This window comes from Pinus tabuliformis, chromosome 1_1 (genome assembly GCF_031772625.1).
Source record: "Pinus tabuliformis cultivar Carrire ecotype Pingquan chromosome 1_1, CPIR1, whole genome shotgun sequence".
Classification (NCBI taxonomy): Eukaryota; Viridiplantae; Streptophyta; class Pinopsida; order Pinales; family Pinaceae; genus Pinus; species Pinus tabuliformis.
In genome coordinates, this window is record NC_142297.1 from 336,416,050 (window position 1) to 336,438,175 (window position 22,126).

The window sequence follows — 22,126 nt, forward strand, 5'->3', positions numbered from 1 at the left end:
AAAGAAAAAGGGGTTATCCAGAACACCAAGATCCAATCTGAAAAACCTTTTGACTTAGAGGCTGAAATTGGTAAATTAAAGATAGCCATTCCTCTTTCAGAGCTGGCCAAACATAACATCTATAAACAACAAATCAAGAAATCCCTTCAACTTACTCATAATAAAGATGATGTCAATGTGTTGGATGACACCCCAGAACTACTTTTCGGTCCAGAGGTTGATGGAAAGACAACAGTTACTGGAATCTTACCTTTTTATGTCAGCTTGCATGTTCATGATAAGATATTACACAATGCAATGTTTGACTCAGGCACTTCCCATAACCTTATGCCAAATTCAGTAATGGAGAGACTGAATCTAGACATTACAAGACCAGATAAGGACCTATTTTCATTTGACTCCAGCCAAGTTAAGTGTTTAGGCCTGATAAAGGATCTATGTGTGTCCCTTGTTCAGTACCCAAATAAAACAATCTTGATGGATGTTGTAGTTGCTGATATCCCACCCAAATATGGAATGCTGTTATCAAGATCATGGGGAGCCAAACTCCAAGGTTCCCTGCAATTGGATATGTCATATGCCACTATCTCTGTCTTTGGGCAGCCAAAGAGTCTATACAGAGAGTCACTCATGAAATACATGGTGAGCAGTGAAGAAAAACCTCAAAACTTCCCCATTTATGCAGTCCATTCAGATATGGATTCCTTCATTCTGTGCAATAATGGTACAAGTCCAATATGTGATAAAACATATGTCTTACTTGAACAAGATCAGCATATGAGTGAGCAATCAAGTTCCCAAGAAATCAAGATTGAGAAATCAATTGATGAGGCAATCCTAGAAGACAAACCAGATAAAAAACAAGAACTCCAACTTATAATCCCAAGTCATAGAGAAAATGTTGAAAATCCCCTAAATCAAGAGATCCTATGGTTCCTTGAGTTTGATGGATCAATCAACAAATTAGGGGCAGGAGTTGGAGTGTGGATTCATAACAAACAAAGCAATCATGCAGAAGGTCGAGCCTATAGATTGAATTTCAGGTGTACTAACAATATGGCAGAGTATGAGGCTCTTCTGCTAGGCCTCAAACTGTTAAAATCCTTACAAGCCACAAAAGTTTCAATCCTGGGAGACTCAGACCTAATTATTCAACAAGTGAAAGGCAATTTTGTCACCAATGACAAAAGACTAAGGTCATACAGGTCTGCTGCTATTGAAATACTCAAAACCTTTACTGAATTTCAAATAACCAAAATAGCTAGAACCCACAACCTTCATGCACACAGTTTAGCTACATTCGCTAGTACATGCAAACTGCCTTTTGAACCTAACCATTGTTTCACAGCTGAGATAAAACACAGACCTTCTGTCCCAAACAATGTTAAAGACTGGCAAGTATTTGAGGATGACACACAGATAAATAATTTCTTAACCTTGCAGCATGAATTTTCAGGCTTGAACATTGATGTTGATTCTGCGAAAGACACACAGCCATTGAGTGAACAAGACCAAACAGCAATATCACCCAAAACAGCAAATAAAATACTTTGTCCAACAACCTTTGACAAGGAAAAAATACGAGAACTTGACCAATCACATTTTGATGAAATAGCTGCTACAGAGGCTGAAATCATAGAGCTGAAAGACAACTTTCTACCAACAGGCCTAACTCCATTAGAGGACATTTTTGACTCAAATGATGTTCCTAGAAAACAAAAAATGCAACCCCTTAATGCTGCCATTGAAGAATGCAACATTGGAACTACTGAAAAACCCAAGATAATAAATTTTTTTGCGTCTTTACCTCCTGATCAGAAGCCTAAATACATTGACCTATTTAAAGAGTTCCAAGATGTGTTTGCATGGAGTTATGAGGATTTAAAATCCTATGATACCTCTGTTATCCAACACACTATCCCTCTCAAACCTAATCAAAAGCCATTCAAGCAAAAATTGAGAAGAATCAATCCTATGCTTCTCCCTTCAATTGAGAAAGAAGTACAAAAAATGTTTAAAGCTGGTATCATAGCACCAATTAGGTTTTCAGACTGGATTTCAAACTTGGTCCCCACAAGAAAGAAAACTGGTGAGATTAGGCTTTGTGTTGATCTAAGGAATTTGAACCAAGTATCCCTCAAAGACAATTATCCCTTACCTAAAATGGATCACATTCTCCAAAGAGTGGTAGGGGCTTCAAGAATCTCATTACTTGATGGATTCTCAGGCTTTAATCAGATCCTAGTCCACCCTGATGATCAAGATAAAACAGCATTCACAACCCCATGGGGGACTTTCAAATATGTCAAAATGCCTTTTGGGTTGAAAAATGCAGGAGCTACATTTCAAAGAGCAATGGATATTGCTTTTTCTAAAGAGATTCATGACTTCCTTGTTATTTACTTAGATGATCTCACACCTTTCTCAAAATCTGACCAAGAACATCTGAAACACTTGAGACAGATATTCATAACATGTAGGAAATATGGGATTTCCTTAAATCCTAAGAAGTCTCTATTTGGTTTGGAAGAAGGTAAGCTGTTAGGTCATATAATTTTAAAGCAGAGCATTAGAATTGACCCAGACAGAATACAGGTTATCTTGCAAATGCCCCATCCAAGAAACATAAAATAATTACAAGCCTTCTTGGGAAAGATCAATTTTTTAAGGAGGTTTATCCCAAACTTGGCAGAATTGATCAGATTAATAAACAACATGCTAAATAAAGATTCAAAAGTGAAGTGGACAGTAGAATAAAATCAAGCTTTTGAAGGTATTAAATTGGCCCTTACCCAAACCCCAGTCTTAACAAATCCTCAATTTGACAGAGAATTCATCATTTTCTCTTTTGCCTCCCAGCATACCATTGCTGCTGTCTTATTACAGAAAGATGACCAAGGGAATGAAAAACCTATTGCTTTCTTTAGTAGAGCTCTTAGAGATGCACCTCTGAAATATCAGATAATGGAAAAGCAAGCTTATGCTTTGGTCAAAGCCATAAAAGACTTTAGGATCTACATCCTATACTCCCATGTTATAGCTTATGTACCAAGTCCCATATGAGTTGGTTTATGGAATGGAAGCCAAATTCCCTTCATCATTGGGGGTCCCTGTCATGAAGCTACTTCAAGAAAGTCAAGCTGAACCAAATGACATGCAAAGAAGAATAAACAAGATTATATGTTTGCAGCAAACCAGAGATCAAGTCTATAGCAGAGTTCAAATCCTACAAGAGAAGCTGAAGAGAGCCTTTGATAGAAGAACGAAGGCTGAAGATTTCTTCATTGGGGATAAAGTGCTTAAATGGGATTCAAGAAGAGAAGACAAGGGAAAGCATGGCAAATTTGATTCCCTTTGGAGGGGATCTTGTGTTATTCAAGAAGTACAAGGAAATAACACTTATTTCTTGAAAAATCTAGATGGCATTGAAGCTGAAGAGGGCCCTGTAAATGGCGGGATGTTAAAGCACTATTTTGACTATTTTCCGTGTATATAGCATGGTTTCCCCTTGTACATAATCAGTTGTATATAGTTTTTCTTCCATCATATCAACAATTCAGTTTAAGAAGTTTTGTAAATAAGCAGGAAAAAGCTTATATTTCAGAAGTTCCACAATGGTGACAGATTCCAGTTTTGAAGTCCAAAGAGGAAGTTTTCAAGTTTTGAGAAGAAGTCAAAAGCCAAGGCATTCTGACCTACTGTTCTTGGTCTTTCAAGTAGAAAAACCATCCCCAAGTGGAGCCACTGTTAGCTACCTATACCAATAGGTTTCATTTTTCATGATTAGCAGGGGAAGTGCCAATATGATCTGCTTTGGTGATGCAAAGATCTCATATTCTTGTGGAAAACACATATCTAAAGTTCTTTGATGATGTCCTACTTCTGAATGGGTGATCCAACAGTCTAAGCTAGGTCATGCCATGTTTCAATTTTTGTTGTAGACTAGAGAAAGAAATCTGTCCAAACTGTTCAATCTTGGCAGATAAGTAGTTAGGTAGAGAATGAAGGTTCCCAACTGCTTAATCTGGGGCCTTGGAAGTGATAAGGCTAGCCTTAGATAGAAAATCAAAAGAAAATGTCAAAGGAAAAGAAAAGGCACATGAGGGTTTGCAAGTTCAAGTGCACCCTCCTTGAAGTAACAAAAAATGCTAGGCAATAGAATGGGTAGGTAGATGGGGTTGCAGAAGCATGATCTCCTTCAGATCTCTGGCCTAAACAAAGGAAACACATGGTGGCTAGTGCAGATCTTCCCATTCAGCAGTTTTGTGGTAACAAAGTGAAGCATGTCTAGCTTCCCAATCATTCCCCATCAAACCCCTTGCTAACATCCCAATATCACCGCTGTTCATGAGAGGAATCAAACTCTTTTGTTGGTTCTTGTTTTATAGAAAAGCCGCATTTCTTGTGTAAAAGTCTTCTCATTTTGATCTACTCTCCTAACTGAGTTTGTTTCCTAAAAACACTTAGTCTTTGCCTCCCATCCTCCAGATTTTTCCATTCATATTAACTGCTAACATCATTATTATTTAGATCCCTATGTTCCATTTCCCCTACTATTATGTTAATTCTACATTGAAAGCCCCAATATATGCATATATATATCCCTCCCCTTTGGCATTATAGCCATATGTTCAAATATTGGAAAACCTTGCAGAATCAAAGTCTTGTTCAGCATGCATTATTTAAAGTTAGGGATTAAGCTAACCCCTGGTTGGTTTAATAACCTAAGCCCTACCCTTTTTCCCCTTACAACCCCTTTGAAATGTTTTACCCGCCCTATTTGCAACAAACCTTGTAAAAACCCACCTTTTCCGCCTATCCAAATTTTTTTGTTATAACGCGCATTTCACAAAAAACATTGAAAAACCCAAAAATCCGCCGAAGTCCAAAGTCCCGCCCGGGCGCACAGTTCAAGAAATATAATAAATTATTGCTCACCCCGCTGCCGTATCGTCCTATCATTTTTATAACCCGTCGACCGTCGGATCTGGGCTTTCCCATCCGACGGCCCATATCAATATCGGGCCGCCCCCGATGTCCGGACTATAGCACCCGAAAAGTGTCAGAGGGTGACGTCAGGGCAGTGCCACGCGTCACTCCCAGGTTATATTGGGAGGTCGCCTAGCAATACCACCCCCGTACAATAAGCGGTCCGAAATTACCGCTTACCGCTTTGGTTTACCGCCCGCCCACGTCACGCCTACGCCATGCTCATGTCATGCCAACTTAGCGTCGCATTAGCGCCCGGCCCGCAATTGCTCCGACCTGTCCGCCACCTCATCAGTCCCCGTGGACCACTCACAGGCCGCCACATCACCCTTCCGTACCCGACCCCACTCGATGACGTCATGTTGATGTCATCCAAAAAAAAGCGCGCCAAAGCCAAAATTGTCCATATTTTGCCAAAATTCATGGTTTTTTCGCATTTTTTAGCGAAAGACTGTTCTGCCTCCTGCATGCGAATTACGTCCATTTCGCCGCCAACCTACTGAAAGCTACTCCAGAGCTACTGCCGCCTACAAGTCGACTTCAACCAAGCCTCCGCCATTGCTCCACGACCAGGTACTTACCAAATTCTCCATCCGCCTGGTCTATTCCATTCTGCATTTGTAAAAAACCGCTGAACTGCCCGTTTCACCTAAGAATTTGACCTGCACTGCCTTGGAATCAATCTAATTGCTCCTACACTGGCCAATTGTACCCAATTGCGCCTAAATTATCCTGTCAACACTGTAAACCTGCAAGTTTACCTGAACCTGTGGCGCAAAACTGCAATTGCCCGAAGTTTGTTATAATTCCGATTGGAAACACATACAGACCATGGAGACTCCAGTGGCATTGAACATTCCACCCTTGAATGCCCCACACAGAGAGTTAGAGTGGAAAGCCTTGGGTGATAGAGACTACCAAATGACAGAAGCAATTTCAATGGACAGCAAATATAACATTCATGTACTCAATGAGCTGAAGGCCAAGCACCTCAGTGGAGCTGATAGTTTAGGGATTTGGGACTCCAATTTGCCCATTTTCAATCTTCCTCAAGTCAATGACCTCCTAGACTTGATCCATCGATGCTGTGCCAACTATGATCCATGTCAAAGAGCTGTTCTCAGTCCCTCAGGTTCAGTTTTGTTCCATATCACCCCTGAGGCCATAAATGAGATGCTACACTTTCATAATGCAAAGCCACTGACTTCTCTCTCCATGATGGAATTGTTAAAGAAAGGAGGCAAGCTGTCCAGTGCCCAAATCATCAAGATTAATCAGTTATTCGTTCAACCAAGCTCTGAAGCTGTGAGAACCCCTCCTATAGGAAATCAATATCTCAATGAGTTGGGAAAAATGCTTGTGGATTTGATCAGTTATGTCCTGGGTTACAGGTCATCTGAGGATGTTGATGAAACCATTCTAGCCATGTTGTCTATATTTTCACCTGGGAAGCCTCCTTCTGTCCACTATGATTATGCTGCATACATTGCCAATAGGATTCATGAGCAATTGATGAATCTAGAGAGGGAAAAGTTGTTTAGATACACTTCATACATCTATCACTTGCTCCTATTTTATCAGTCTGATAGCTTCCCTATTCCTCTCAAGAAGTTTGATGCTCAGGGAAACCCAAGGTCTGTAGTATTTTGGTCTTCAGTCTTTCATCACATCTCCTTTTCACCATATAACTACTGTGAATTCATAGACCTCTTTATCCATCCAGCTATGACCTTGTTATTGGGTGCCCCTCCTCCAAGATTGACAGATGAGATGCAAAAGATTCTCCAGCTCTCAAAGGCCTACAACATTGGTGATTGGTACTTTTACCAACACCATACAGTAATAAGAATATATGCCTGTGAGTTAAACCCATTCAGGCTACCAAGATATGTCCCTATGAGACACTTTGCCTTAGAATATTTCAGGCAATTTGGAAATGCAGACATGGTCCATTTCCACAGCAAAAACAAGAAAGTACAACTCAAAATCAGGAACCAGCTAGGCCCACTTCTTTATAACAAAAGGGAGGAGGGATGGAAGGAAGCAGATAGGATCCTAAAGGGCCTCCGACTGCAAACCAGTTTCCTCTGGGTACCCTATGACCCTAATCACTTCATTAGTCTTAGAAGGGTCAAGTATAAAATGGCTAGTTATGATCATGTCAGGTTGCCTCACATTGAAAAATATGCCAATTTGTTGCGATGGAAAGAAGGCACATTAGAGGAAGCAAGTCCTAGAGAGGAAATACTACATAAAGAAGCGAAGAATCTTGAGAAAGAAGCTGACTTGGAAACTTGTGGGCAGGTTTCCTCTTCCTATCAAATGCAACTTGGAGCAGCTGCCTCATCCTCTACAGCCCACCAGGAGGCAGCTAAAACTACTCCTCAGGCGGCCAACAAAGGCAAAGAAAAAGAGATGGAACAGGAACAGCCACCCCCTACAGCAGAACAACAGAAGGAGCAACCCAAACAACAAGAAGAAATGGCTGAAGCTCCCATATCTACAGAGCAGCAGGCTCAGGAAACTGTGCCTCCAAGGCAAGAAACAGTAGTGGACACTTCGGTGCTCCAAACCCCAATGAACTAAGAGAGAACCATGAAGAGGGATAGAGAGCAAGAAACTCCCTTCACTACATCAACAAGTCAACAAGGGGAGAAAAGGAAAAGATTAAATCCCCTTTCTGAAGAGGAGATGTCTATTGGGAAATCCTTGGGTATGGCCCCCCCTAGCATGGAGGCATCTGCCAGTTCCTTTCAACAAGAACAAGAAAGAACACTGGGAGGAGAGGTCAGCTCCTCGAGCCAACAAAGGAGAGCTGAATCAGGCATAAAGCAGTAGTTTATTGACATCAAGAAGAGAAATGAGCCAGTCAGGCTCCAGCTATACAATCATCTACTTAGAATGGCTCCCACAAACCAGCAGAGGCTTATGTCAGCATATGACATAACAGAGGGGAAAATGACTATGAGTCATTTCATGCCCACTATGCTGCAGCCACAGTCAGCTGCAGATTATATAAGAACCAACCTTGAGGTTCTTGCTAAATACATCCACCCAATGGACCAGATAGAGCTTCACAAGCAAACGGGTGAGATGGTTTATTCAACTCTTACAGACAAGACCTTCTTGGCACACAAATTACAAAACAGTCTGCATAATACAAATGCCCAACTTGAGTTGGAGAAGGCATCCTCTCAGGCCAAAGACAACAGGATCAGATCTTTGGAAGATATTATTATTGAGCTTGGGCATGATCCAAAAGATCCCAAAGCTGTGCAAGCACTGCTAAAGAAAAGAGATGCAGATATAGCAGCTTTGGGGAAGATGGTAAAAATTCTAGCAACCCTTCACTCTCAAACAGAAGAGGTTGCTCAACAGAGGAAGGACCAAGATGTAGCAACCATGCTGCTAACACTACATAAACGGCTGGTACAAACAGAAGGAAAATTGACAGAAACAGAGGCTGCATTACAGGCAGCCCTGCAGCAGAAGGAAGGAGGCCAGACATCTCAGCCGCCTCAGCCAGTGATCAACCTTGAGGAGCCCCCTCAAATTATCACTCCTCCCACAGCACAGATAGCAGAAATAGGTCCATCAACGGCAACACCAGCAACAACATCAGAACAGGCTCCAAGCCTTGATATGCAGAAGTTGATGAATGAGATTCAAGTTCTAGAGGCCCAGATGGCTGAACTCAATGAGGCCAAGGAAAAATTAGCTACTCTTAATGAAAAATATGACAAATCTAAACAAAGTGTAGCTGAAAAAGGAAGAGAATGAAGGCTCTTAAGGAGAGGATAAAAGAACTGGAGTAGGAGCTCACCCTTGACAAAGTGGTGGTTGAGATCAAGAAGGTCTTGTGGGCCAATATTGGTCAGTCAATAACAGACCAGCGGCAATACATAAAAACCATCCATGAGCACATGGACCTCATAGGCAGGGCACACAAGGAAATTCAAAAAGCAAAGGCATCTCTAGGCAATATGCTTGAGATAGCCAATAGGATGATCAACGTCCTTAACAACCGCACAGGCTCTCAGCTAGCAGCCATGGGTATCTCTGGTAGAACTGATACCATATTATTGATAAAGAGGGTGCTCACTCTGAGAAGCCTGGTGCAAACATTGGACAGGAGATGCCAAGAAATGCAAACAGAAGTGAATAAATTTGTGGAAAAATTCACAGCATTACATAACAGAGGCCTTCCCAACTTACTGAACAGCGCAAGAAGGCTACTATCCCATGAAAATTATGCTAAAAGGGTAAATACGTTTTCCACCAATCAGATCACTGCAGGATCAAGTACCCCAGAGGAAGCAGGGCCTGCATCTGGGCAGAGCCTCTATGAGAAGATAGAAAATTTGTTTTTTATCATGAATGAAATCAGGCATCTGTTTTAAGTGCCTCCTAATTACTATAAATATACAGAGGCAGATGAAACCTTAGGTACAATTTTGAGACATCAGTTGCCTACACAGGAATGGTGGACAAGCATGATACAGACATTGCTGTAAACAAACAGGTTTTCATCAAATTTTCACATCAAAAGACAAATCATCATATTCAGACAAATGGATACATTCATTTATGACTGGGAAATGGTGGACTGAGCCAACTCAGCGAAGCAATTTGGCCACTAAAGCAACACTGATGGATGACAGCGCAGATAGCTACAGCACGACAGAGAAATAAAGAGCGCAATATTCAGAATCAATGCAAAGCACCTTGTAGAGCCAGTTGCCCTCAAAGTCAAAAACATCTAACAAACAACAAACAACTGTTATGTTTTCATTAAAGTAGCTTTTAATTTTGTAAAAATATCTTTGAAAGTTGGTAAGAGCAGTTATGATGCAATAACTCAGAATTGAGATATTTTTGGTATTTTTGTATATATGCAACCCCGAGTTGTTTATCGGGGGTTGTTGTTACTGAGATTGTTCAAGAGAACTCGGCTGTATTTTTTCTGCAAAAAGATAATAAAAAGGAGCTGTTGGTTTCAGGAGATGATGTTTGGCTCAGATGTGCTGTGGTGAAATTACTGACTGCTGCAAGATTCTCGTGTTATGGAGTGATACAATAAGTATTTTCTAACTGTATTCATGTTTTATTTCCTCTATAATCTATTTAGAATGTATGGTGCTTAATCTTGGTAGAAAGGTAAAAGACTAGTTTCAGGATTTGTCTATTAAAGGCACCCTAAACTCAAACCTTACTACTAAATATGTTTTCTTCATGGCTAGCTGCAACTGTGGAATTCTTAAGTGCTCCCAATTGCATTAGTCACATGATAAATCTTTATTCAGTAATTCTTTGTTGCTGCTGAGTAAGATTTTTTCTTCATCTCGCATTGCACTGTGAAAGAACTATTAATTGCCTTTCCTGGTGCAATTTATATTGTTTTCTATGATATCAATCAAAGTTTTTATCATGAATACCCATCTAGCCTTGTAGTGAACCTGTCTTCATCACAAACATCAAACCTATTCATTTCTAGACTCCACATGCCCAATGGATTGAACTTTCCTTCATATTTGCATGTTCTTCTTTGAACAACAGTCTTCAACCAAAACTCAAACAAACTCCCACCTCATAACTAGCCTAAAATCCTCAAGAACAAAGTTAAAACCAAAAGAGAGAGCCCTCTCTGATTACAGGTAGGCTAGGACCTGTAATCCAAAGCTTGGTTAGTGGTTACCCCGGCCGTATTCCCTCAGGAGTCAAAGGGAACAACCGGGGTGTTAACAGATTGTCCAAGACTTTTTGGAGATCTGGAGAAATAAATGAATCCAACGTGGAAACATCTAGTGAACATAATTGTGCAATTACACCTCTTTGTTCCTTTTTTAGAAGCTTTGTCATACTGTTAGAGCTGATTTTCTTTCCTGGTTTCCCTACAATACCCCTTAATTCAACTTCCTTTCCTTCCATAGAAAATTTCATGAAAAGTTCTTGAAAATTAAAAGCTATTGTACCCAAGGATTGTAGCCATTGGACTCCTAGTATAACATCAGCACCTCCCATTGGAATGGAAAGCATTGGGCTAGTCAATACATATTCTCCCATGGATAGCTTGATATTATGGCACTTTCCAGAGCAATTTATTGTTCCTCCATTTGCAACCATCACTTGACACTCTGGTGCTAGATGTAAGAAGCAATTCAATTCTTTTGCTACCTTACAATGAATAAAATTGTGGATACTTCCTGAATCAATCAACACTATTACCTTTTTCTTCTTTATTTCTCCTTCTATCTTGATGGTTTGGGGAGTGGTAATTCCCGCCAACGCATTACAAGATATGCTCGGATTCATTTCTTCTTTATCTAGGCTTTGTTCCTAGAGTATATCCTCTTCTTTTGACCTTTCTTGCTCCTTTTCTTCTTCCTCTTCACAATCTATGTAGAATAATTTCCTCTCAGCACACTTATGACCTTTAGTGTATTTGATATCACAACTGTAACAAAGCCCTTTTGCTCTTTTTTTCTTCCAATTGTTGTGGTGTCAATCTTATAGGTTGTGGAAGACTAGGGGCAACAACACTTCCATCTTTATAGTTGTGAGTGGTATGCTTCCTGGTTGCTATAATTTTGCTTTCCATTTTTCTTGCTATCCTGAATGCCTTCTCTAATGAATCAGGTTCCCAAAGGTGAACATCATGTTGAATATTATCCTTTAAAGTCCCTATGAACACATCAATCTTATGCTCCTCTTTAATATTTTTTACCCTTATGTTCAATTTTTGTAACTCCTCAATGTGCTCCATTATTGAACCCTTTTGTTTGAGACTTATCATTTGGCTAAAAGAAGTGTTTCTTTTTGTATCCTCATAATGTGCTGTCAATTCTTCTGTAAAAATTGCCCAAGTGATAATTTGTTTACGAGAGCAAAGCCATTGATACCATGCAAACTGATTTGGTTCCGAATATAAAGTTGCAATACGTACCTTTTGTGTGTTTTGCACATTATTGAGATCGAAAATTTGCTCCATCTGTAATATCCATGTTGCGGGATCCTTGCCATCAAACTTCCTCATATCGATTTTTGGAATATAGTGGGTCTTCGATCCAACATTGGAGTCTATGGAATCATGATTAACATTTCTTTTGTTCTCATCATGAGTTTCCTTCACTACCCTTTCACCATTAGTGACCATTTCTTGTAGCAAATTATTCATATTTATCTTCAATTCTTCCATCTTATCATCCATGCCATCAATTTTAACGTCCATGCCATTCATCTTAGCTTGCATGCCATCCATCTTAGCTTCTACCCCTTTCTTTAAACAATCCATCTTAGCTTCTACACCTTTCTTTAAACCATCCATCTTAGCTTCTACATCCTTCCTTAAACCATCCATCTTAGATTCTGTTGCTTTTTGTGCAAGTGACACTTGTTGCACTTGGTCTCGTAATTTTGATATATCATGCTGCATTTCTTCCTCTTCTTCATGAGTCATGCTAGAGCTTTTAGCTTGCTTACTAGGTGTTTTCATTTTCTTTCCTCGGGGCATCAATTACCGATTCAAACTAATTTTTCAAACCAAGCTTATGCAAAAATTTAAAAAAAAGCTACACACCTTTTTTCACTTTGTAGAAACCTGATATTGAATCTGATGTATCTCTGCAATTTCAGATCATCCTATTCTAAAATTGCAACCTATGGTAGCCCTCTATGTCCTCTTTCCAATGCCACCAGTCTAATCCAAATTCAATTCTCCAAGGAAGAGTTATGCACAATCTCCCAAGATGACCTGATTATAGACTAGTTCAATAGAGCGAACTTGTACGACGTGCAACGAGTCACTGTTTCAACCTTTGGCTCTGAAAAATATATACGACAAACTACAGTCCATTCTCTTTCTGTACCTTCTTATGAAAATTCAATCTGATGCTTAGAGAGAAAGTTATGACGATTTTCCCGAGGTCACCTGTTTGGAATGTAATCCAGGAGTCTGCAAAAATACCAACTTCCTCAGATCATATCTCCGCAAATATAGCGCAAAAAGTTCTAAAATTCGGACTTGAGATTCAGTGCGATTTCTTCTCAAATGTGATTCATTTTTAGCTTCTGAAATGTCATAGAAAAAAAATTTATAGCGAAAATGCCACGATGACCTGTTTGGAGCAGTGAAACCCTAGAATCCAAAGCTCTGATACCAAATGTTATGAAACCAGCTCACAAAAAGATAGAAAAGAGAGATCAACGCCCTAGAATTCAGCCTCTTTGAGGGGGAAACCTCCTTTAAATTACACAAATGAACAATTCTTCGATGATTCAAATGAAAAAACCTCCTTTCTATATATAGGAGTCTAAAGAGTCACAATATAACCCAGCCGACCTAACAATAATAATATAAATCCACAAAAATAACCATAGAGGGATTCTATGGGGCACAGTAATAACAATATGGGGACAATAGGGGCACAACAATATTAATAAGGGATACAACTATAATAGTAATGGGGTAATCACTAGTATTATAGGGAACCAACATAATTTTATTATTTTATGTGAGGTTATTAATTTACTTGTTAAGTGATTGATTCATATGATTAATTTTTATAACTATTAATTTACTTGTGAAGTGATTGATTCATATGATTATTTTTTATAAGTATAAGTGTGATCAATTTTTTTTTTTTTTTTTAAAGAAGCTTTTTCTAGACATGCACTTCATCAAGCCTAAATCATCTTAACTTATATCTACTTTTGAAGTAATATAAATCATCGTATGGTTATCCTCAAAAGAATTATCACCCATAGCCTTAGTGATGGTGTAAGGCTTGTGTCAAAGTGGTATGTGCTTCTTCTGGGAGTTATTCAATTGCCCTTTATGCAAGTCCAATGATAACTCATCAACAACCTGAAACTTCTATGGAACCTAATGGACTGTGTATCTACTTGTACTTGGAGTTGGCAACTTCCTACAAAATATCACGAACTCATTATTGAATTTGTTGGATACATTCCTCAAAATTGGTTGTTTTACCTATCTCATTGCAAGTATAGGAGGTACATTTATGTGTTATACCATGAATATAGCTACGTTCCAATTGTTGAGACCCTAAGCACACCTGAAAAGACCTGAGGCCAATAGAAATATGAAGAGCTATGTCGAATTTATGTTAAAAATATGGAGGTTTTCAACACGTGTATATGGATGCTCACAATTGTATACTCTAAAGACATCTATAATAATGCTATTGACTACTAATTTTTATTTATAAATCTAGGGATGGAAGGTAATGGATTTGGTTAAGCTTGATGTCCATCATGGACCAAATGTTAAACCAAAAAATACTAAGGAACCTATTATCTCTATCAAGAAATATGGTCTTTGGAAACCCAAAGTGAACCAAAATATGCTCGAAGAAGAACTTATGAGTGGATTTTGTTGCGACAATATTCTTACAAGGTGCCAAAATTCCCATCCTAAGGAAGCAATCAACAACAACAAAAACACATCCATTAACATGCTTGGTTGAGGGAAAACATGACATAGAATCTAGGTGCACCAACTACCAAGGATTATATAGAGTAGGAAAAGGCCTACAACTAGTGTGGATGGAAATTTCCTTTGGTATAATATATTTCTTCGACTAATTACAGGCTTCGACAATATAATGTAGCTCATTTTCATAGGCTGGGTATCTTTCAAACCCATCATAGAATGTTTGTCCATGATAGACCATAAAATATTTGTGTCATGTGGGCACCGCATCGACAACATGAATGATTGGCTCATAGGATCCATTTTGTGTAGCCATTCATCAAATAATGCCATTGGAGATAACATTGTCTCCATAAAGGAGAGAACGAGAAATAGGCTCATGAACACCATCAATATCTACAGGAGGTGTTGCAATTAAAGCAATAATGAATACAAAATTTGTGTTCAATAGGATAGGGATCATCAAGATGTTGAACCATTCAATGTAAAGATGGTTTTCAGTGTTAGTGATCTAGTCGTATAAAAGACCCCATAAATTTGTGCTTTGGGATAACCCCAAGATTCAATAAGTAATCCAAAGTGAGAGGATTCATTGATAAGGTGACAATGCCAACAACCCTAAGCTGACCCAAAGTGACAACTCATGAGTCTTGCACAACTAGGGTGACAATTTGGGCATCAAAAGGAGGCACAATTTCACAAGTGGCAACATCTCACATTTAGGGCACTTGGCTACAAATCTTTATGTGTTTTTCCATTGAGTGTACCTTAAACGTTTCCCAAGGCACAAATCACATATTTGGAGGAATTTTAGAAAACTTGTCACATTCCACTAACTTCATGCATGAAGAGGTCCTCCCATCCTTTAAGAATATTTTAGAGGATTTCAGGCATAGTCAAGGGTCACATGTATAAAAGAAGAATACCATAATTAAGAGTATGAAAGTTTCCATTTGTATCCCATGGAATAAAGGAGAAGGACATAGGTGAAGAGTACTCCATTTAGAAACATCTAAAAGCTTGTTTATGTTCTCTTTCCAAACAAGAGAAGGTACCTTGTGACAAAAGGCCCAAATTGCCAATGGAGGGAGACTAGGGGAAGGGTTACTTTTTCTTTCACGTGTTGAGAGACATTCATGTATTTTAGGACATGTTTTGTTCTTGAGTTCACATAATTGGAAGAATAATTTCACAAGTGGAAACATCTCACATTTGGGGTACTTGGCTACAAATGTTTATGCATGTTTTCTATTAAGGGAATCTTTCACATTCCCTATGGCCCAAATCAAATATTTGGAGGTATCTTGGATGAATTGTGATGTTTCATTAGCTTCACACATGAAGAGGAGTTCCCATAATTTAAGAATTTTTTGGAGGGTTTTCATCGCATAGTCAAGGGTCACATATACAAAAGAAGAATGCCCAAGTAAAGAGTATGTAGACTATGTTGCAAAGGGATTGTTAGACGTGCCAGGTGCTATGGCCTGTCAAGATGTAAAATATGTTACTTATTTGTTTTATGGCCATGGTTGGATGTGAGCCTTGACTTGGTAACTTGTAACATGTTAAGTGGGATAAGTTGAAATTGGACATGGGTAGCTTCAGATGAGTTATATTTAGTTCTTAGGTGAACAAGGCACAAACTAGTTGTAGTAACCATAGCGTGGTCAGGTTGTTGTAGTTGAGGCAAGACTTGGCTGGGTTCCCAAGTCCCAAAAAAGGTAAGGGTAGTTGTGAGGGAATGATAATTAAGGAGTGCCAGCGCGTGCCAAGGAATGAAAAGGTGTACTAACACATGCCATATAGTGTCAATGAATTTTCAGGAGCATTGGGGAGTGCCAAAACTTCACAAAGGAGAACTTTTTCAAAATGCATGGAAATGAATGAATAAGTGGATGTGTGAAGGAGTGTTAATGAATTCTAGGTGTCTCAAGGATAAAGTGTGTTAGGAGAAGGTTAGAATAAGACTTGTAGGAGGCAATCATATCGTTATAATAAGGGGCTAGATGAAGAAGTTGCAGATAAAGGGATACTTTTGGTTGGGAACAACATCGTTTTTCAAATGACTTGGTTGGGCATCCAAGTTGCAAAGAAAGTAAGGCTATCTACAAGGGAATGAAAACTGAGTACCAAGGTGTGTCAGGGAATTACAGGAAGTACTAACAATTTCTAAATAGTCCCAAGGCATGATAGGCATGCCATGTTGTGTCAGGTGCCATGGTGTGGCGTGAATGCATGGTAGAGAGTGTGAGGGTGAAGTGATAGGGAAACACAAGGGAGCACTAGTTTCAAATGCATGGAAATGAAGTGTTAGTAAGTTATAGGTGTGCTAAGGAGGGAGTGACAGGGTATGATAGGTAGTTCAAAGGCATGGTAGAATTCTAGGTAAGCATACCAAGATGTTTCAAGCACCAAGGTGTGCCAATGCATGCCAAGGAGTGTTAGGGAGTACTAGGGAAACACAAGGGAGCACTACATCAAAATGCATGAAAATAAATCAATAAGATTGTGTGATAGAGAGTGTTATCGAGTTGCAGGTGTGCTTAGGGTGGAGTGACATGGTATGCTAGGAAGTGTTAAGCCATGCTAGAGTGTCAGGGCGACATGCGTCGAAGATGTGCCAAGTGCCAAGGTGTGCCAACATGTGCTAGGAAGTGTTAGGGAATGGCAGGGAAACAAAAGGGAGAACTAGGTCAAAATGCATGGAAATGAATGAATAAGAGTGTCTAGCAGGGAGTGTTAGCAAGTTCTAGGTGTGCTAAGCAGGGAGTGACATGGTATGCTAGATAGTGCTAAGTCATGTTAGAGTGACAGGGTGGCATGCGGCCAAGATGTGGCAGGTGCCAAGGTGTGCCAACATGTGCTAGGAAGTGTTAGGGAGTGCCAAGGAAATAGAAGGGAGCACTAGCTCAAATTAAGGCATGTAAATGAACAAATGACTTTGTGACAGGAATAGTCGTTTGAGTTACATGTGAGCTAATGAGGGAGTGATAACGTATGTTAGGTAGTGCTAAGGCATGCTAAAGGTTGAGGAAACATACAAAGATATGCCAGATGCTAGGGTGTGTCAATGCAGGTGAGAGAGTGTTATGGAGTGTCAGGAAAACACAAGGAAGCGCTAGTTCAAAATGGATGGAAATGAATGAATAAGAGTGTGTGGCAGGGAGTGTCAATGAGTTCTAGGTGTGCTAAGGAGGGAGTGACAAGGTATGCTAGGTAGTGCAAAGGAATGCTAGAGTGCCAGGGTGACATGCCAAGATGTCCCAGGTGTGAGAGTGTGTCAATGTGTGCCAGGGAGTGTTAGGGAGTTCCACAAAAACACAAGGGAGAACTTGTTAAAAATGCATGGAAATGAACAGATAAGAGTGTGTGATAGGGAGTGTCAACAAGTTCCAAGTGTGCTAAGGAGGGAGTGACAAGGTTATATGCCAAGTAGTGCCAAGGCATGCTAGAGTGCTAGGGCATGTCAGGGAGTGTTAGGGTGTGCTAGTGAGTGCCAAAAAATGCCAAGGAATGTATGGGATGCTAACACGTGACACATAATGCTAAGGGATTATTAGACGTGCTAGGTGTTATGGCATGTCAAGACGTAAACTATGTTGCTTAGTTGTTTCATGGCCACAGTTGGACATGAGCCTTGACTTCTTAACTTGTTAAGTGGGATGAGTTGAGATTGGACATGAGTAGCCTAAGATGAGTTATAGGTAGTTCTTAGGTGAAAAATGCATAGTCTAGTTGTAGTAACTATAACTTGGTCAAGTTGTTGTAGTCGACGCAAGACTTGGTCGGGTTCCCAAGTCTAAAAAAAAGTAAGGGTAGTTGTGAGGGTATGATACCTAAGGAGTTTCAGGGAATGAAAAGGTGTGTTAACATATGTAAGACAATGTCAATGCATGCTGAGAAGTGTTAGGGAGTGTTAGGGCATCAAACAGGATAACTAGGTCAAAATGCATGGAAATGAAGAAATCAGAGTGTGCACTAAGTAGCATTAGTGAATTCCAGGTGTCCTAAGAATGAAGTGTGTTAGGAGAAGTTTAGAATAGTAGTTACAAGAGGCAAACCTATAGTTACGATAAGGTGTGGACAAAGCCAGACTTGGTTGGGTTCCCAAGTCACAAAAAAAGTAAGGCTATATATGAGGGGATGACAGCTAGGGAGTGCCAAGGTGTTCTAGGGAATTCCAGGAAGTACTAACACATGCTAGAAAGTTCCAAGGAATTTTAGGCATGGCAAGACATGCCAAGTGCTAAGGCACACCAAGATGTTCCAGGCACCAAGGTGTGGCGCCAACACATGCTAGTGAGTGTTAGGTACAAGTGCTAGGGAAACTGATCCAGGTTGATATTAGTGGCCACCCACTAATTCCACTTGGATCCACACCAGTGCTTCTTCGAGTTTTTTAGTTTCCTTAATTATAGCACAGTTTACTATTTTTAGTAGTTTTTCGGGTCCTAAACTTTCGGAGCCATTTTGAGTCCCTAAACGACGTTTTTTGGGAAATCTACTGCCAGCGATTTTTTGTCTAAAGTTGTCTTTTTTGTCGTAGTCCTTGGAGAGATATTTCCAACGGGCTATCGTGGCATCAAACAGAGATAATATGACCAATTCGTGACCCTAGGAAGTTGGCTGTCCAACTGACCCCAATGGGGCCTAGAAACTCTTAGTGTTACATCTCCTCAGGTTAGGGTTTTGGTTGTTTAGGGTTTTCTCTTATTGTTCAATAATAAAAAGGCCCTTGAACCTCATTGTAAGATAGTTCAGAGGCATGTAGTTGCCACATCTCTTCTTAGAGATAAGCTACCATCACCCTAGCTGGTTCATTTCTATTCCTGTTTGTAAGCATATTTCAGTATTTTACATTAATGAAATGAAGTATTAATTTTGTTGCATCTCTATGTTTATGGTTATCTCTATAATTTGCTATGTTTCTGTTTAAATCCGGATCAGTGGTATCAGAGAGGTCTTCTTTTCTTCTTTGTTTTTCTTTACATGTCCCCAATGAGGTTGGGATATAAGGAGTTAGGGCTTAAACTGGTCAAACCTTTGCAAGACCAGCCTTGCAAATCCCGACGGCCTCCCATGGCGGATGAAAAGAAAAATGAGGGGGCAGGAGATTCTATCAAAATCATGCTCGAAAAAGCCCTCGAGTGACAAAGGAATGCGATGATGGACAACTTTGCCCAGATCCTTCAGCAGCTACCCAGGGGCGATGCATTGGCTTCCAACAACAACTTTGGAAATGCCACACCATTTAAGGTACAAGTTAATTTTGAAATCCCCATATTCGAGGGTCAGATAGACGTAAATGCCATCGATAAATGGTTAAATGTGCTAGAGGGTTATTTTTCTGTTCATGATTTTTGCAATCGGGAGAAGATTATTTTTGCTCTTCTCAAAGCAGCCCCCCACGTCAAGGATTGGTGGGAAACCTACTGTGAGTAGAAGGATGAAAGTACAGGCTCACTATTTTCAGTCGCACCGACTTGGAATTCATTTCGGGATGCCATCAAGGAGCAGTACTACCATATCGGAATCTATGAGGATCAATACATAAAGTGGACCATGCTGCGGCAGGGAAGGGACCAAGACGTACCGGAGTTTACCAATATTTTCCATACCCTTCGCACAAAGTTGGGTATCAAGGATACAGAATAGCATTTGGTACTCAAATACCGTGGCTGCCTACACAAGTACATCTAGGAAGATATAGAATTCCTGAACATTTCCTCACTTAGCACGACATACCGATATGCCATCAAGGTTGAGCAAAAGTTTAAACAGAAGAAGTGAGACTTTCGGTCTGTGAATCCGAAACAAGGGAAAGGTGTCCAAAAACTGCAGAACAAAGAACAAAGCCAAGGCGAGGCGGCCCAAGACAACTCGCCAATGCTGCAACCAAAGAACAACGCCACGAATTCGAGAAAGGACATAGGAAAGTGGTGTGAGTTCCATAAGAGCTCCGCTCACAACACAAGTGAGTGTCGAGCCAAGCAGTCACTGGTCGCTGAGCTAAAGGTTTCAGAATCAGATGCATGTTCTGACTCTGAGTTAGAACCCAAGTAGGGGAATGACAAAGGGAAATAGATTATTGATGCGGAGCCTAACGCCACCATTACCACCATGAAGATCTAGAAGGAGGAACCTGAAGATCCAGAGTTGGAGGAACATCTCTTCCACTCCCAGATGTGGGTAAAGGGCTCCCCGCTACAGTTCATTGTTGATAGTAGTAGCGAAAAGAACCTCATTTCGGCAGAGGTCGTGAAGCGACTGGGCTTACCAACCACAGCATATCCACAACCATACACCATTGGGTGGCTGCAACAAGGATGGGATCTTCACATGAGCCAACAGTGTCACCTTCCATACAACATCAAGCCCTTCACAGATGAGGTATTGTGTGACATTTATCCCCTTGAAGTTTGTGATGTGGTATTAGGAAAACCATACTTGTGGAAGCAACATGCTGTGTATGAATCAAGGACCCATGCTGTAATTGTTACTTTGGGAAATATGTTGTACAGGATACCAAAGGTAGCACCACCTACCGCCATCTCTTTGGTTACTGCAAAACAATGCAGTAAGCTCATTTCCAAAATCGGGAAATTTGTTTTCCTGATGATATGCCCTCAAGAAAAGAAGAAGACGGTGGCCATGACCTCTAGACAGGGCCGCTCCGCAGAGCAACTATAGATGGAAAAGGTCATTGAGGAGTACGAGGACATCTTCACCTCCCCGGCAGGGGTTCCTCTGCACTGTCAGGTCAAGAGCTCCATTGATCTGACCCCAGGTGTGCCACTGCCCAATGGACCAATCTATCGGCACTCTGTTCTGGAGAATGACGAAATCAAGTGGCAGATTCAAGAGCTGCTGCAAAATTGTCACATCCGTTCAAGTTCATCACCCTGTGGGAGCCTGATCGTGCTAGTATAGAGGATGGATGGGACTTGGAGACTTTGTATTGACTATCGGGCGCTAAACAAGATCACTATTCGTAATAGGTATCCAATCCCACAAATTGATGTCTTCCTGGACCAACTAAAGGGGAAAAATATTTTAGCAAGATCGATTTGAAATTAGGATATCACTAGGTACCAATCGAACCCTCTGATGTGTGGAAGACTGCCTTCAAAGCCAAGGATGGCCTTTTCGAATGGTTGGTTATGCCTTTCGGATTGACGAATGCTCCTACAACCTTCATGAGGCTAATGGATGACATCTTCCGGCCATTCACCAACTCATTTTTAGTGGTATACTTGGATGACATCTTGATCTTTAGCCAGAGTTGGTAAGAGCACCTCCACCACATCCAACAGGTTCTCCAAACACTGCGGCAACACAAGTTATGTGCCAATTTGGAGAAATGCACTTTTGGCATGACCCAGGTTCAGTATCTGGGATACATTATTGATGAATGGGGGGTGCATGTGGATCCAGCCAAGATCCAAGTCATTCAGGATTGGCCATCCCTAACCACTCTAACAGGGCTTCATAGCTTTCTAGGCCTTGCTAACTTCTACCGCAGGTTCGTGTTGGGATTTTCTCATATCACTTGGCCCTTGAGTCAAGTCACCAAGGGACGAGAAAAAGCAAAATTCTTTTGTTCCGAATCTCAATAGAAGGCATTCACAGAGTTGAAAGATTGCCTCTGCTCGGCACCAATTCTTGCATTACCAGACTTGCAACAAC